This window comes from Mchenga conophoros, linkage group LG5 (genome assembly GCF_057382185.1).
Source record: "Mchenga conophoros isolate Kocher_MC1m ecotype Shallow Benthic linkage group LG5, M_conophoros_male_GT1.1, whole genome shotgun sequence".
Taxonomy (NCBI): domain Eukaryota; kingdom Metazoa; phylum Chordata; class Actinopteri; order Cichliformes; family Cichlidae; genus Mchenga; species Mchenga conophoros.
The window spans coordinates 21,123,397-21,140,443 of NC_140530.1; positions in this window are offsets into that span (position 1 = coordinate 21,123,397).

Below are 17,047 nucleotides of genomic sequence, written 5' to 3' on the forward strand. Positions count from 1 at the left end.
AACTTGCTTAAAGAAACATATTTAACATATTTAAACGATGCCTTCTCTGTGGAGTTAATGAATTAAAATATGTAATATAGGCTTTTACAAGACAAGTGCAAAAAAAATAGCTTAAAAGCCTCTGGAATAACAAATAATGGTACAGAAATAATGCCTCATCTGCATAAGAGAAAAATCATATATATATATGTATATATAGTATATATATGAAGTTCATGGCAGTACAAGTACTTACTGTTTATGGCAATAGTAGATGGGTCACTGCCAGGAGATATAAAAAGAAAAGCATCAAGCTTTGCAACATAAGCACACCAAACTTCAGCTTCAGCAGGTAAAATCTTTCTACCCATCTCCAACAACACAGTCCCTGTTAGTGTCTGCCCACAGGAGGAGCCTGTAGACACTTGGCTTGCAATGTAGAAATTACACTAATGAAGCTTCACAGCTCAATATGACTGAGGCTGTCACTGTGATCAAGGATTTACTCAGAGTCAGTTTTGGTGGAGGAAAGGCTGCTAACATCACCACATCAGGCAGGTGACCATGAAAGTAAATACTCGGTTTTCTGACTAAATTCGCTATTGATATCATCAACAAAAATCTGCTGGAGAGAGAATTTATTAAAAACTAAATGTTAAAAGATTGCAACTCCCACTAAGTGTAATTCTGTCAGTCTACGGTAAAATACTGTAAATACATAAACATTTAATAATTTATAAAAACCAACATTAAATAGGGCTTGAGTTAAATATAGATACCAGGTGGTGATAGAGACATTTTGGCTTCATTTTTGGGGAGCTGTCATGTCGTCCATGTTTTCTACAGTCACTGGTTTGTACCTTTTTATATATAAGTCTCCGTGTGTGCAGACAACAATTTTACAATATGCAGTAAAACCACTCTATACCTATTTCAGACACATATGTTAAAAGAAAAGTTCTCCTGTCTGACACACCAGACAGCAACTAAACTTCTGGAGATGGCCGGTCTCAGACCACATGGAGAGTGAATTGTTCTTACACGCCCCAGATGGGAGGGTCAAACTCTTTGTACAGTGACTCTTCCTCCATCATCATCAAAAGTGAGTCTGCGGCTTTACCACAAAGTACTGATATTATCTTAATGTGTGAAAGCAAAGCATACTTTCAGTATGTTGGTCAGGCACAGATGTGATCCTAACTGCTGTTAATGTTTCAACTCTTCAGCTCCTCTTCCATGTAAACTCATCATTAATCCACCAGTGATCACAGAGACAGACTCAGTCACACTCAGCTGTTCTGTGCCTGAATGTTATTTACAGTAGCATGTTGACCATTACAGTACAAATGTCTTTTTTTCTTTTCCATATTATTACATACTGATACACCACCTTAACAACAGACGTTTTGTGCTGTAATGTGTCAGTTTTTGTTGATCTAAAGGTTGGATTAAGAACCACAGATTTAACAACCTTCATTCCTGGGGACAGACAGACTTGATCAAGGTATTCTTCAGCTACAGTAACGTAACCTCCATCACTGTACATTGTAAATGACTGTCACTCTTGTCCTATCATATCTTAAAAGAAAATCAATATTAATAAAGCTTTTTCGCTTGCGAATTCATTTTTTAGTTAAACGCAGAAATTACCAATAATAATAATAATAATAACAACTGAGTTTTAAAAACTTTCATTACAAGTAAAATGTTTTCTACAGGAAGATGCAGTTTATTGTTTTGACAGGTTTGGTTAACTTTTTGCTGTCATCTGTGTGATTCTGAGAAGTCAATAATATAACTCTATTGATTTGTCTTAGATATTGATCACAAAATACCCACAGATTTATTCTGATAAGCATCACAGAGATGAGCTGCCCTTTGGGCCTTCTCCTGAAGTTGCCTGTGTGGGTGTGTCCTACCATCCCTCCTACCTTAGGTGCCACCTTTTTCTTTGGTACAGCTGACTCCCATCAGTAATTAAAGGTATGGTAATAAAGGCCAGAGAAAGGTGAGCTCTAGGGCCAGAAAAAGCAGATAGAATGGCTAAGGAAGTTATTAAAAGAGTAGACGCAGAGGTACAGATACCATTATCTAAATCGGAAGGAAAGTGTATAGTTTGGAGTGAAAGTAAGAAGTTATGGAAAATGGTGTGGGATAATGAAACTAGAAGGAGACAATTGTATAGGGTACAAAATACAGTAGAAGTAAAAGAAATAGAGGACTGAATAGGAGGGAGGAGATTGTTATGTGTAAAATAAAAACAGGGCATCGTTACCTGAATGGCACTCTTTTTAGGATGGGGAAACATTTAAAGGGGTTATGTAATTGGTGTGGTGTTATGGAAACAATTGAGCTTGTATTTATTAACTGCAGGAGGTATGGTAACTATAGGAGAATGATGAGGGTAGAAACTGGAATGAGGGGGGAACTCAGGTTTGAAAAGGTGGTTGAATGGCTAGGATGTCATGAAAGGAAAGGAGTGGTTCTTTGGTTTCTGAGAAGTATGGGATTATTTAAGAGGATTTAAAGAGCTAGATACAGTCTAAGTAACACCAGAGGGTGGCAGTAATGCAACTTCTATGGATGCAAGCTGCCGTTAAAATAAAAGAAGAAGAAGAAGAAGTAAGTTAGTAAGTAAAATTTATTTATATAGCACATTTCACAGATAAAAATCACAAAGTGCTTTACAATAAGATCAGACATACAAGTTAAAATTAATTAAAAGCCCGTTTGTATAAAAATGTCTTCAGCTGCTTTTTAAAGGAGTCAGTAGAGTCTAGACAGCGTAAAGACAACGGCAGAGAGTTCCACAGCCTAGGTGCCAGTGCCTGAAAAGCCCGATCCCCACGTGTTTTAAACCTAGTACGTGGGACCACCAGTAGCCTCTGACTTGAAGACCTAAGTGCTCGGGATTAAGCATGAGGTTTCAACAGGTCAGAGATATACTGGGGAGCTTCACTGTGCAGAGCTCTAAAAGTTACAACTAAAATTTTAAAATAAACCCTAAAATTTACAGGCAACCAATGAAGAGAAGCCAAAACTGGAGTAATGTGTGACCTCTCGTTTGTACCAGTTAAGTCTTGCTGCTGCATTCTGTACAGACTGAAGGCGATCCAGAGCTGATTTGTTGAGACACGTAAAAAGACCGTTACAATAATCCAAACGAGAAGAGATAAAAGCATGAATAATCATCTCAAGTTCTGCCTTTGACACCAGTAGCCTGAGTTTAGAAATGTTTCTTAGATGATAAAAACAGTTCCGGACAAGTTGTTTAGAGTGTTTCCCAAGAGACATTGAACTGTCAAATATAACACCTAAGTTTCTGAGACTCGACTGAAATGAAGGGTCTAAAAAACTGATATGCTACCTAATTTCTGAGAGCATGTGATCAGGTGCAATAATCAAAGTTTCTGTTTTATCTGCATTTAACTGAAGGAAATTGTCATTTAACCATTGTTTGATTTCTGACAGACAATTATTTAAACAAGACAATTTATACAACTCAGAAGCTTTGAAAGAACAGTACAACTGAATGTCATCAGCATAGAGATGATAAGAAATATTATTGTAACGTCTGATAATGTGGCCTAGAGAGAGTATATACAGCAAAAAGAGAATAGGACCTAAAACAGATCCTTGAGGTACCCCAGAAGGCAGAACTGATGTTTCCGACACCACATGATTTATACAGACAGTAAAGGATCTCTCAGATAGATACGACATAAACCATTTTAAAACAACACCAGTAATCCCAAACAAGTCCTTCAGCCTATTTATCATGATGCTGTGATCAACAGTATCAAAAGCAGAGCTGAGATCCAACATAACCAGAACAGTGTACTCTCCAGAGTCTGCTGCCATCAGAATGTCACTAGACACTTTAAGCAAAGCGGTTTCAGTGGAGTGTAATTTGCGGAAACCAGACTGGAAAATGTCCAGAACATTGTTCTTTTCCAAAAAGTTGTTAAGTTGTTCTGCAACTGTTTTTTCCAAGATCTTTGACACCAATGGTAATTTTGATATTGGCCTGTAACTGCTTGGAAGAGATGGGTCCAAATTTGGTTTCTTTAATATTGGTTCAACAATAGCTTGTTTAAAATAGCTGGGAACTGAGCCAGTATAAAGAGAAGTATTAATTATTTCCAGAATACAGGGGCCAATAGAGTCAAACACACTAATGAAAAATGATGGAGGAAGTACATCAAGGTGGCTTGAAGTTAGTTTCATTCGACCAAGCAGAGCACTGATGTCCTGTAAGGTAACAGGAGTAAAAGAGGACCAGGTATCAGACGTAAGCAACGTGTCAGTGTGATACTGAGAGGATGATGGAGAAATGTTAGACCTTATTAACAAAATAGTTTAAAAAGTCATTACAATCAGATTTAGTATAGACTGGTACATGAGGAATATCAGGAGAGACAATGTTTTTAATTGTATCAAACAATACTCTGGGATTTTTCTTTTTTGAAGCTATTAGATTAGCAAAATATTCCGTTCTGGCATTTTTTATCATGTCGTTAAGTGAGAAAATTGATTCCTTGAGATGTACCCTATTGACCTCAAGATTGGAAGCCTTCCATAAACGTTCTAATTTGTGACAATATCTCCTAAAATTTCGAATACTTTCATTTATCCAAGGACAGAAATTTGAAGAATGGACAACATTTAGTTTCAGAGGTGCCACCGTATCTAAAATAGATTTACAGAAAATAGATTTACAGAAGAACAGCAGCTCTAGGGCCAGATCCTTGTTGATTTGCAGCTAGTGAGCTGTGTGCGTTCTGCTCCTACTCGGTGAAGAGGAGTGTGTTTGGCAACTAATCCTCTTTACTTACTTTTCAGTTTACTGACCAACGCTTGAGTTTTGTTTTGTTTCTGTAAATGGTGATTACAGTTTGTCCGTCTCTTTTAGTTGACCTATTAATAGAAACTTTAATAAAACTCTTTAATTTAACCCCTTTTGCCTCCCTGTCTCCTTTTTCTGACCCGGACACTTTTTGTTACTTTCCCTAATCGCCTGGACCCTTTTAGGGGAACGTAACAAAGATTAACAATGACTAACACTGAGCAGTGCTGATTTTCTAACACTGGAAAATAACTAAACATGCTAGTAACTTTACAGTGTTAGAGAATCAACACTGCTAATGTTAGCCATTGTTAATCTTTAACACTGACTAGGTTACTGTTAGAAATATAACACTGTCAAAAATGTTCATTTAACACTCAGAGTGGATTCATACAGACAGTTTCTCGTGTCAATTTAACACTGGAGATTTTGCAGTGTTATTATTTAAGAATAAAATGTCATACATCTTTTGAAAAGCTGTTAAAAAGGAGAATAGCAGGTCTTTAGAGACAATTAATTCAAAATCACTTTTGATTTTGTCTGGAAACACATGAGAGAGAGAGACAGCTCATTTATAATACATAATTTAGCTTCCACCAACATATTTCTGAGGAAAAGACTATTGCTCACCTATTGAATAAATTCCTCCCTTTTAAGATCACGTATGTGCTCTGTGCCTGTGTCCAGATTTCCATTTAACTTAACAATATCATCATTATATAGGTTTAAGGGTCTCAAAAAGTGTGCTACAGCAGGTCTATTTGGTCTCTGTGTCTCTCTGAGTTTTGATTACAAAAAAGTATCCAGCATTTAGGAAACAGACAAAGAAAAAATTAGTGTGCATTGTTGTTTATCTTTTGTCTTTTTCCTGTTTTATTTGGAAGGTTAGTTTTCTCATACTCCTTGCTTTCATTTGACTTCCAGCTTTTGTCTGTAATTTGCTTCTCTGCTCTCATTAGTTTCACTTTAGTTTGCTTTTATCCGTGTTCACTCGCCTATTTGTGTATATGGTCTTGTCTTGTCTTGTCCTCTACAAAAGCCTTGCTTCACCCACAGCCTGTGCTAGCTTCCTTTAAAACAAACTTTCTTCTGATTGGCTGAACATCACAATGAGGAGATTTGAACAGCAGTTAGGTCGAGATACGTCTGTCCTCGAAATCAAACCTCTTTTACTTTATATGGTCTCATTTTAGACAAGTTATTTATAATTCTGTTTGTCACTGTCACGGTCCGCTGTGACAGACCGTGTGGAGAGTGCGTGGAGGACTCAGGTGCAGACGGGAGTGAACTTTAAACAAAAGCGAGCCTTTTATTGTGGCAGGTAACACAAGAGAAACAAACAAGAATAAGGGCGGCACAAAAGCAATAACTACACAGAAACCTAAACTGGGAATGAACTAAGGTAAGGCTATGACTTAGAATACAACAGACCGGGCATGGAAACACGGAGGGTGGGAACACAGACGACGCGACACAGACTGTAAGAAACACAGAGACTAAATACACATGAGGGATGATCAGGGGAAGTGGCCACACATGGGAACACAGCTGATACACATGAACTTAACGACAGGACAGGAGGAGTGAAACTGAATACACTGACAGTGAATGCAGGCCTTCAAAGTAAAACAGGAAACATGAGACATGAACCGGGGAGACGTAGTACAGGGGGAGGTGACAGACGCGACAGCATGAACTTGACACTACAAGACACACAGACATAAACACACGAAGGGCAAGGGAGGCTTGATACGAGGGTAACATAATTACAAAAGGACTGGACTACCTTAAAGAACCTAAACAAACAATAAACATCAAAATAGGCTAAACATAACACACTGGGTCACATGACCCAGGACCATGACACCACCCCCCCACCAAGGGCTGGCTCCAGACAGCCCGAAACCAAAAAACAAAAAAAACAAAACCGACCACCGAGCCCGGGCGGGCGGCGGGGGACCAGGACGGAGGGACCAGAACAAGAAACAAAAAACAGCCGACAGAAAACCCTGGAGCACGTGACAATAGTCCAAACACAGTTCAGGGGGTTGGCCCGGAGGGCGGCAACACACCAGCCCACAGTTTATGAGTTCAGGCGGCCGACCCGGGGGTTGGCAACCCAACAGGCCACGCCATCTCCCATCAGGAGGCCGTCCATGCGGGAGGCAGTGGCGGTGCAGTTCAGGAGGCCGACCCGGTGCCCGCGGGCACAAGAGTTCAAGGGTCACACGGTCGGGGGGCCGACCAGGCGGGCGCCACAGGTGACAGAGCCGGTCAGGAGGCCAGCCGTGCGGAAGGCAACGGCGGCGGCGAAGGTGACGGCGGAGCAGCTCAGGGGGCCGGCCGCGCGGAAGGCAGCGGCGGCTCTTCAGTGTCAGGCATACTGGCCGAGGCCCGGTGGGCACAGGACCAGTCGAGGCAGGACCAGACGAGGCAGGACTAGGCGGTGGCGTGGCAGCCACAGGCGACGGAGCCGGACCAGGCAACGGCGAAGCAGGAGCTGAGGCAGAGGCCAGACCAGGTGACGGCGAAGCAGGAGCTGAGGCTGAGGCTGGACCAGGCGAAGCAGGAGCAGAAGCCGAAGCTGGACCAGGCGAAGCAGAAGCCAAAGCTGGACCAGGCGAAGCAGAGGCCGAAGCCGAAGCCGAAGCTTGACCAGGCGAAGCAGGAGCAGAAGGCGGCCGGACGGGCTCCTCGGGCCCTCCAGCTGACGTGGCTTGAGGCCGGACGGGCTCCCTGGGCCCTCCAGCTGACGTGGCTTGAGGCCGGACGGGATCCTCGGGCCCTCCAGCTGACGTGGCTTGAGGCCGGACGGGCTCCTCGGACCCTCCAGCGGAGACAGGCGGCCGGACGGGCCCCTCGGACCCTCCAGCGGAGACAGGCGGCCGGACGGGCCCCTCGGACCCTCCAGCGGAGACAGGCGGCCGGACGGGCTCCCCGGGCCCTCCAGCTGACGTGGCGTGAGGCTGAACGGGCTCCTCGGGCCCTCCAGCTGACGTAGCATGAGGCTGGACGGGCTCCTCGGGCCCTCCAGCTGACGTGGCGTGAGGCCGGACGGGCTCCTCGGGCCCTCCAGCTGACGTGGCGTGAGGCTGGACGGGCTCCTCGGGCCCTCCAGCTGACGAAGCATGAGGCCGAACGGGCTCCTCGGGCCCTCCAGCTGACGTAGCATGAGGCAGGACGGGCTCCTCGGGCCCTCCAGCTGACGTAGCATGAGGCCAGATGGGCTCCTCGGGCCCTCCAGCTGACGAAGCATGAGGCCGAACGGGCTCCTCGGGCCCTCCAGCTGACGTAGCATGAGGCAGGACGGGCTCCTCGGGCCCTCCAGCTGACGTAGCATGAGGCCGGACGGGCTCCTCGGGCCCTCCAGCTGACGAAGCTTGAGGCCGGACGGGCTCCTCGGGCCCTCCAGCTGACGTGGCGTGAGGCCGGACGGGCTCCTCGGGCCCTCCAGCTGACGTGGCGTGAGGCTGAACGGGCTCCTCGGGCCCTCCAGCTGACGAAGCATGAGGCTGGACAGGCTCCTCGGGCCCTCCAGCTGACGTAGCATGAGGCTGGACGGGCTCCTCGGGCCCTCCAGCGGACGAGGCATGAGGCCATTGCGGCGGTGATGAGTCCCTGGGGCCTATAATGGAAGCATCAGTTGGTGCAGGCGCCTGCAGAGCGTCAACTGCTCCCACCCGAGTGCCTAGGCTGGGTGCGGAGCTCAGCTGTGTACTGACTGGCATAACCTTGGGAACCAACCTGGGTGTGGGAACAAACCGGACGGCAGCCATTCCCACCTGAGGTGCAGATGCAGGTGCAGGATATGGCAGACCTACGGCTGCCCTGACCCCAGTGGTGGGAACTAGCTCAGGTGCTGGCTGGGTAACCCCTGCCTCTACCTGGAGATCAGACGCAGGTGAGAGGTCAGGCAACGCCACAGCCACCCTGGGAGTGAGCACAAAGTTCCAGATATTGACTTTGTCAGGTGTAAGCAGAGGAGCAACGACAGACAAAGACCTTAAAGTCTCTAAGCCCTTAACATAGTCCAAATTGTCCTTAGTTGCCCTTCTTGGGGAGCTAAACACACCTTCTGTCTTGGAGCACGATTCAAACAACATTTCAGATCTGAAATAAGTTGGCTCAGTGACACAAGTGATAGTTATACTGTCCCAGGAAGCACGATTCTTAAGGCCAAGACATGCTTCATGAACCCACATAAAACAACCAGGACTATGTGCAGATGATTTTAACACAATAATTTGGCAGTCATATAGGAAATAACTACGCTTATTGGAGTCCAAGCACCCCATAGGCGAGACTGAGTTAAGGGGGGGTTCAGCCACACACACTGATCGGCTGTAGAAGGCTAGTGAGTGGAATGCACATGGACTTAGCTTTGCACAGAAAACATAGTGGACTGGCTCTGAGCCATCCGGCTGAATTGTCCTTAGATCGGCCAGTTCATTAACATCAGTCAAAAGGTCCTGGCCCAGGGGTGCAGTTAAAGGGCTAGCTGGTTTGTAATGGCTAGCATGGCGCTCCCCCCCCCCCCCGACAGTCTTGGAAACACAAAATTCAGCCTTGTCATTGGATAATGCGGGAGCATAACTTAAACAGTCCTTCAGTTTTGTATTAACGGAAATTGCAATGTCATTCACAGACATAGGGAATCCTGGCAGACCCATAATAATCGTCCCGGCCCGATGGACTGGTGTAGAAAAGCAGTCGCTGATGTCGGGCTCCAAAGCACTCACTCTGGTCAAACCATCAGCAGAGTGAGGAACATGGGGACCAATCAGCACAGGATCATAACAGACATTTTCAAGATCAACGCTGGACATTTCTTCTTTCGCTGGTCTAGTTATATATACAGGACATTTGTTATTTGACTCGGGAACAAGGAAAACAGACTCGGAAAGGGGGGTACTAGCCAAGGGCAATACAGTCTTACTACTGGTCAGATCAGAAGCTTTCTCACCTAATTTGCAGTTAACGGACAGCAGGGGCTGAGACATGGTCTTAAATAAGGCCCCAAATGCCCTAGCGGTCTTAAAAGAAGCCCTCTCAGTGGAAGATTGAGGTTCTGGGTGTGCAGAATCATTAGTACATTCTGTTTCGCTAATGTCCCCCTCAGCCTGCTCATACATAATACCAGGGTTTAACAGTACATCTCTTGGTTTAATTCTCAGGACTGAAGAGTCTATGGTCGGTTTGGCAGTGTCGGTTTCACAGTTCGGTGATGGCAGTGTGTCTTCCCCAAGAATAGCGTGCCCAACACCAGAAATTTTAGCTTTGATGTCAAAACACAACGTGGGCACAAGATTAACACCTTCAACATTAGCAGTCAGAGGCATGGAAAAGGCAGCTTCTTCACTGGCCCCCGAGAAAACAGACCGTGATGAGGTGCATGGGGGGGTGACAGAGTTAACAGTACAGGTAAATTGTGTCTCCATCTCCGAGACCTTAATTGTCTTTCCAAACCCCTCGCCCTCACTACATCCAGGGCGTTTCAGTGGCAACAGAACGTTATCACTAACCTCTGAGTGCCGTGTAGAGCGACGCCGACGCCGCTTCCTCCTGGGAGCGGCCGCGAGCGCGGCAGCGTTAACTGTTGGGATCGAGTCTTCCTCCTCTGCCCACATCCTCGCCAGACAAGCGGCCGGAGAAATGAAGTCCTCGCGAGGGGGTGATGGTGAGTGGCCGGTCTGAAGCAGGGCGATGGGTGGGAGCTCCTCCTCGGGAATGAGCCAAGGCTTCCAGCGGAGCTACTCCTCCCGATAAGCCCGCAACACCTGCTGACGCTCATCGTCGCCAAAATCTATGGCCTCCATCGCCTCCGTGTGCTGGTCAGTGCAGCTTGACTGTGGCGGAAATGAGGAAGCTGATCCACGGTGAGGCGATGGCTGAGTGGAAGTGGACCTCAGCGTTCCACCTCTCACAGCCTCTGGCTCATGAGGCAGCGGCGATGATACCCGTTCACGGGACGGAGGTGTGGGTGCTGAGGCGGCATTCAGGACCCTCTGGGCCAGGGCACGAAGCTCCTCCTTAAGGGGGCCCAGGGAGTCAAACGCCTCGACGAGGTGGGGGAGCTGTTGCAACCGTGGCTCCCGCAACAAAATGGCGTCCACGGCCGCCAATCCCGTGGAAACCACACTTGGATCCGCGCATCCGATGATGCGATCCATAATGCGGCAGAGCCTGTTCAGCTCCTCCCCTACCTCCTCTGAAATGTCCGCTGAGTCCGACATGGTCGCGTCGTACTGTCACGGTCCGCTGTGACAGACTGTGTGGAGAGTGCGTGGAGGACTCAGGTGCAGACGGGAGTGAACTTTAAACAAAAGCGAGCCTTTTATTGTGGCAGGTAACACAAGAGAAACAAACAAGAATAAGGGCGGCACAAAAGCAATAACTACACAGAAACCTAAACTGGGAATGAACTAAGGTAAGGCTATGACTTAGAATACAACAGACCGGGCATGGAAACACGGAGGGTGGGAACACAGACGACGCGACACAGACTGTAAGAAACACAGAGACTAAATACACATGAGGGATGATCAGGGGAAGTGGCCACACATGGGAACACAGCTGATACACATGAACTTAACGACAGGACAGGAGGAGTGAAACTGAATACACTGACAGTGAATGCAGGCCTTCAAAGTAAAACAGGAAACATGAGACATGAACCGGGGAGACGTAGTACAGGGGGAGGTGACAGACGCGACAGCATGAACTTGACACTACAAGACACACAGACATAAACACACGAAGGGCAAGGGAGGCTTGATACGAGGGTAACATAATTACAAAAGGACTGGACTACCTTAAAGAACCTAAATAAACAATAAACATCAAAATAGGCTAAACATAACACACTGGGTCACACGACCCAGGACCATGACAGTCCATTTATTCTCATGTATTGAGGTTGTTGCTATGCCTTAGAAGAAAAAATATGGCATAGGCATTCATAGTTTATAGTAATGAGACCTGTGCTGTATAGTTTATATGAACTCTAGCTGAAGCTATACTGTATGCTAGAATGCATTTTTACTTCAAAGGAAGTTTTGTAATGGCTGGTGAACAAACACAAAAACTATACTGATAATCAGGTGGAAATGGTATCCCCATCTGTGTCTAAAGATTTCTATAACCATTTTTACCAACATCTCAAAATTTCATTAATAATCCATTTACTAAAAAGCAAATGACTTTTGTTTTGACATACATGATAAAGCATGTATTCACTAATCGTTCTGCCATGGTAGAAATAAGCATGTATGAGAAACACAAAAGCAAAGCAACAAAAGTGATCAACAGGCACTTTAACTGTTATGTGCCTACAAAAAGGTTGACTAAATATATTCTAGTTATATGTGTGAGGGTTTAAAAAGTGTATCCTTGCAGGTTCTCAGTATGTGACATATGTCTTACTGTGGCCAGTTAATGTGACACTGTGAAAACTGTGGTTTTCCTGAAAACAAGTTCTAAAATGAACATTTAATGTAGGTGAGAGTCAGAGCAGTCAGACAGACTGTTGTAGTCTGTTCTGCACGTTCACATTGTTCTTTTAATCATGGCTGATCTCCTGCTGCTAGTCGTTCTCATGTGTAAGTTGTTCATGTCACCATCCATCCATCCATCTTCATCCGCTTTATCCGAGGCCGGATAAAGCCTGGGTCTGTCCTGGGTCTGCCCTGGGGCCTCCTCCCGGTGGGACATGCCTGGAACACCTCACCCAGGAGGCGCCCAGGGGGCATCCTTGTCAGATGCCCGAACCACCTCAGCTGGCTCCTTTCGATGTGAAGCAGCAGCTGCTCTACTCTGAGCCCCTCCCGGATGGCCAAACTTCTCACCCTATCTCTAAGGGAGAGGCCAGCCACCCTTCGGAGGAAGCTCATTTCTGCCGCTTGTATCCGCGATCTCGTTCTTTCGGTCACTACCCACAGCTCGTGGCCATAGGTGAGGGTAGGGACGTAGATTGACCGGTAAATTGAGAGCTTCGCTTTTACACTCAACTCCCTCTTCACCACGACGGACCGGTGCAGCGTCCGCATTACTGCAGCTGCAGCCCCAATCCGTCTGTCAATCTCCGGCTCCCTTCTCCCATCACTCGCGAACAAGACCCCGAGATACTTGAACTCCTCCACTTGGGGCAGGAACTCATCCCCGACCCGGAGTGGGCACTCCACCCTTTTCCGGCTGAGAACCATGGCCTCAGATTTGGAGGTGCTGATCCTCATTCCCGCTGCTTCACACTCGGCTGCGAACCGTTCCAGTGCGAGCTGGTGGCCCTCACCCGATGAAGCCAACAGAACCACATCATCCGCAAAAATCAGAGATAAGATTCTGAGGCCACCAAAGCGAAAGCCCTCCGCCACTTGTCTGCGCCTAGAAATCCTGTCCATAAAAATTATGAACAGAACCGGAGACAAAGGGCAGCCCTGGCGGAGCCCATCACCCACCGGGAACGAGTCCGACTTATTGCCGGCAATGCGAACCAAGCTCTTGCAACGGTTGTATAGGGATCGAATGGCCCGTAGCAATGGGCCAGACACCCCATACTCCCGCAACACCTCCCACAGGACACCCCGAGGGACATGGTCGAATGCCTTCTCCAAGTCCACAAAACACATGTAGACTGGTTGGGCAAACTCCCATGCACCCTCAAGTATCCTCGAGAGGATAAAGAGCTGGTCCAGTGTTCCGCGACCAGGACGAAAACCGCATTGTTCCTCCTGTATCCGAGGTTCGACTAGCGGACGAACTCTCCTTTCCAGCACCCTGGCATAGACTTTCCCAGGGAGGCTGAGGAGTGTGATCCCCCTGTAGTTGGAACACACCCTCCGGTCCCCCTTCTTAAAGATGGGGACCACCACCCTGGTCTGCCAGTCCACAGGTACTGCCCCTGATCTCCACGCAACATTGCAGAGGTGTGTCAACCAGGACAGCCCTACAACGTCCAGAGCCTTCAGGAACTCGGGGCGGACCTCATCAACACCAGGGGCTCTGCCACCAAGGAGTTGTTTAACTGCCTCAGTGACCTCGCCCCCGGAAATTGGCGGGTCATTCCCCTCATCCCCAGACTCTGCTTCCTCCTCGGAAGACGTGTCAGTGGGATTAAGGAGGTCCTCGAAGTATTCCTTCCACCGCCTGACAATTTTTCTGTCGACGTCAGCAGCGCTCCGCCAGCACTATACACAGTGCAGGTAGAGCACCGCTTTCCCCTCCTGAGACGCCTGACGGTTTGCCAGAATCTCTTCGAGGCAGTCTGAAAGTCTTTTTCCATGGCCTCTCCGAACTCCTCCCACACCCGAGTTTTTGCTTTAGCCACTGCCCAAGCCGCATTCCGCTTGGCCTGTCGATACCTGTCGGCTGCCTCCGGAGTCCCACAGGCTAACCAAGCCCGATAGGACTCCTTCTTCAGCCTGGTGGCTCCCTTCACCTCTGGTGTCCACCATTTGGTTCGGGGATTACCACCGCGGCAGGCACCAACCACCTTGCGGCCGCAGCTCAATGCAGCAGCTTCGGCAATGGAGACGCTGAACATGGTCCATTCGGGCTCAATGTCCCCAGTCTCCCTCGGAATGCTGTTGAAGCTCTGCCGGAGGTGTGCGTTGAAGATCTCGCGGACTGGGGCCTCTGCTAGACGTTCCCAGCACACCCTCACTACGCGTTTAGGTGCACCAGGTCTGTCCAGCATCCTCCCCCGCCACCTGATCCAACTCATCACCAGGTGGTGATCAGTTGACAGCTCAGCCCCTCTCTTTACCCGAGTGTCCAGAACATATGGTCACAGGTCTGGTGATACGATTACAAAATCGATCATCGACCTACGGCCTAGAGCGTCCTGGTGCCACGTGCACTTATGGACACTCTTATGTTCGAACAGGGTGTTCGTTATGGCCAAACTGTGATTAGCACAGAAGTCCAATAACAAAGCACCGCTCGGGTTCAGATCAGGGAGGCCGTTCCTCCCAATCACGCCCCTCCAGGTCTCGCTGTCGTTACCCACGTGAGCATTGAAGTCTCCCAGCAGGACAACAGAGTCTCCAGGTGGAGCACCTTCCAGCACCCCCCCCCCCCCAGGGACTCTAAGAAGGCTGGGTACTCTGAACTGCCACTCGGCGCATAAGCGCAGATGACAGTCAGGACCCGTTCCCCGACCCTAAGGCGCAGGGAACAAACCCTCTCGTCCACCGGGAAAAACCCCAACGTACCGGCAGCAAGCCGAGGGGATATTAGAATACCCACCCCAGCCCGCCGCCTCTCACCAGGGGCAACTCCAGACTGAGACAGAGTCCAGCCCCTCTCCAGGAGACTGGTTCCAGAGCCCAAGCCATGCGTAGGGGTGAGCCCGACTATATCTAGCCGGTACCGCTCAACCTCACACACTAACTCAGGCTCCTTCCCCACCAGAGAGGTGACATTCCATGTCCCTATTGCCAGTCTTGGCAGCCGGGGGTCAGTCCGCCAGGGCCTCCGCTCCTGGCCGCCACCCGGCACACAATGCACCCGACCCCTATGGCGCCTCCTGCGGGTGGTGGGCCTGCGGGAGGATGGGCCCATGTCTCCTCTTCGGGCTGTGCCCGGCCGGGCTCCATGGACTAAGGCCCGGCCACCAGACGCTCGCCCTCGGGCACCCTCCCCGGGCCTATATAATGATACTACTACTACTAATAATAATAATAATGATAATGATAATGATAATAACTGTTAAACATAACCTGGTTCTTTAGGGAATGTTTAAGGATTTTGTTTGCTTGATTAGGCAGGCTAATTGTATTTTGTTTGTTTTTTTTCCTTTCCCTTTCCCTTTTCTTTTCTTTGTTTTTTTAAGGTCAGTATTGCCCTATTACTACAGAGTACTCTTTTCTTCCTCTGGGTACTGGAAATACACAAATAAAGTGTTCTGTGTTCCTACCTTTTATGTGTGATTTCTTTTCCAAATATCAGCCAGTAAGAGTTAAATAAAAACATTTCTCTGTTTGACAGTTAAAAATGTATAACAGATATTTTATTTAATAAAAGAATCACAATTCGTGTTTATTAACAGATAAATTAGTACATCATACCATGATATGTAACATATTGTGTAACATTTTTTTTACTGTGACAAGTGTGGTTTGTCATGAAACAAAAGTATATTTTAAACAGTTTGACTACTTTTATGATTTAAATGGCAATGAATATGAAGTTAAAACCAGTCTTATCAACTTTTACCTAAATAATAGCCTTGGAACTTTTTCAATATTGTGATATTTCACAATTTTTGGTGTCTGGCACAAAAAAAATTTTTCTTCTAATGAATCCAACCAAATTTACTAATAACCGAAGCATCTGGCATGCATAATCAGAAGATCATTCTATATATTCAAGTTTCGTTCTATGTATTCAGAAGATCATTCAATATATTCAGACTTTGATTGTAATATATATATATTTTCCTAAACGGCATTCCATAATAAATATATGTATATATATATGTATATATATATGTATATATATATATATATATATATATATATATATATATGAGAGAGAGAGAGAGAGATGTGTGTGTGTTTGGGGGGTGGGTAAAGATGTGACCCTGTGAGGACTCCCCACACCTACTAGCGCCAGGGAGTCCAGCAGTTCACTTAAACAAAAGGCTCTTACACTGAAACAGATAAACGTGTGTTTGCTATACCATATATCAGCAAGAGAAGATACAACCTCTCTCATGACCCTAGGAGATGTGTGATCTACGCCAGAACACTCTGAAGAGGAGTGAACGTACTCCCCTCTTCACGCTACACAGGGTTGTTACAGACCTCCTAGGATGAGACATTCTTTCAATCTAATAATTATATATTTCTAAATACAAATGACAATAATAAAATATAAACCCAACAAGCTGCTTAGACAGAAAGTCTTCCAACATATACACAATAAAAGTATAGCAATGTGTCAGCTGTTTGTGTGGTTGTGTCACAAAAGTAAAACCGAGCACCAGCTGTTCTCCACAGAACAGCCGAGGTGTACTCTCAGTGGCCTGGGAAACAATATGAGAACAGCAGCACCAAGGCTGGAGACGCCGCAATACTGGAAGGACGCAACCCATAATTACCTTCTCAACGGTCGTGTCCAAATTCATGGGCTGCATCCTCCTGAGGCCGCATTTGTAGACCGATTACGTCACAGCGACGCGCCGAAGGCTGTCCAAATTACTACCATATCCCAGAATTCATAGCG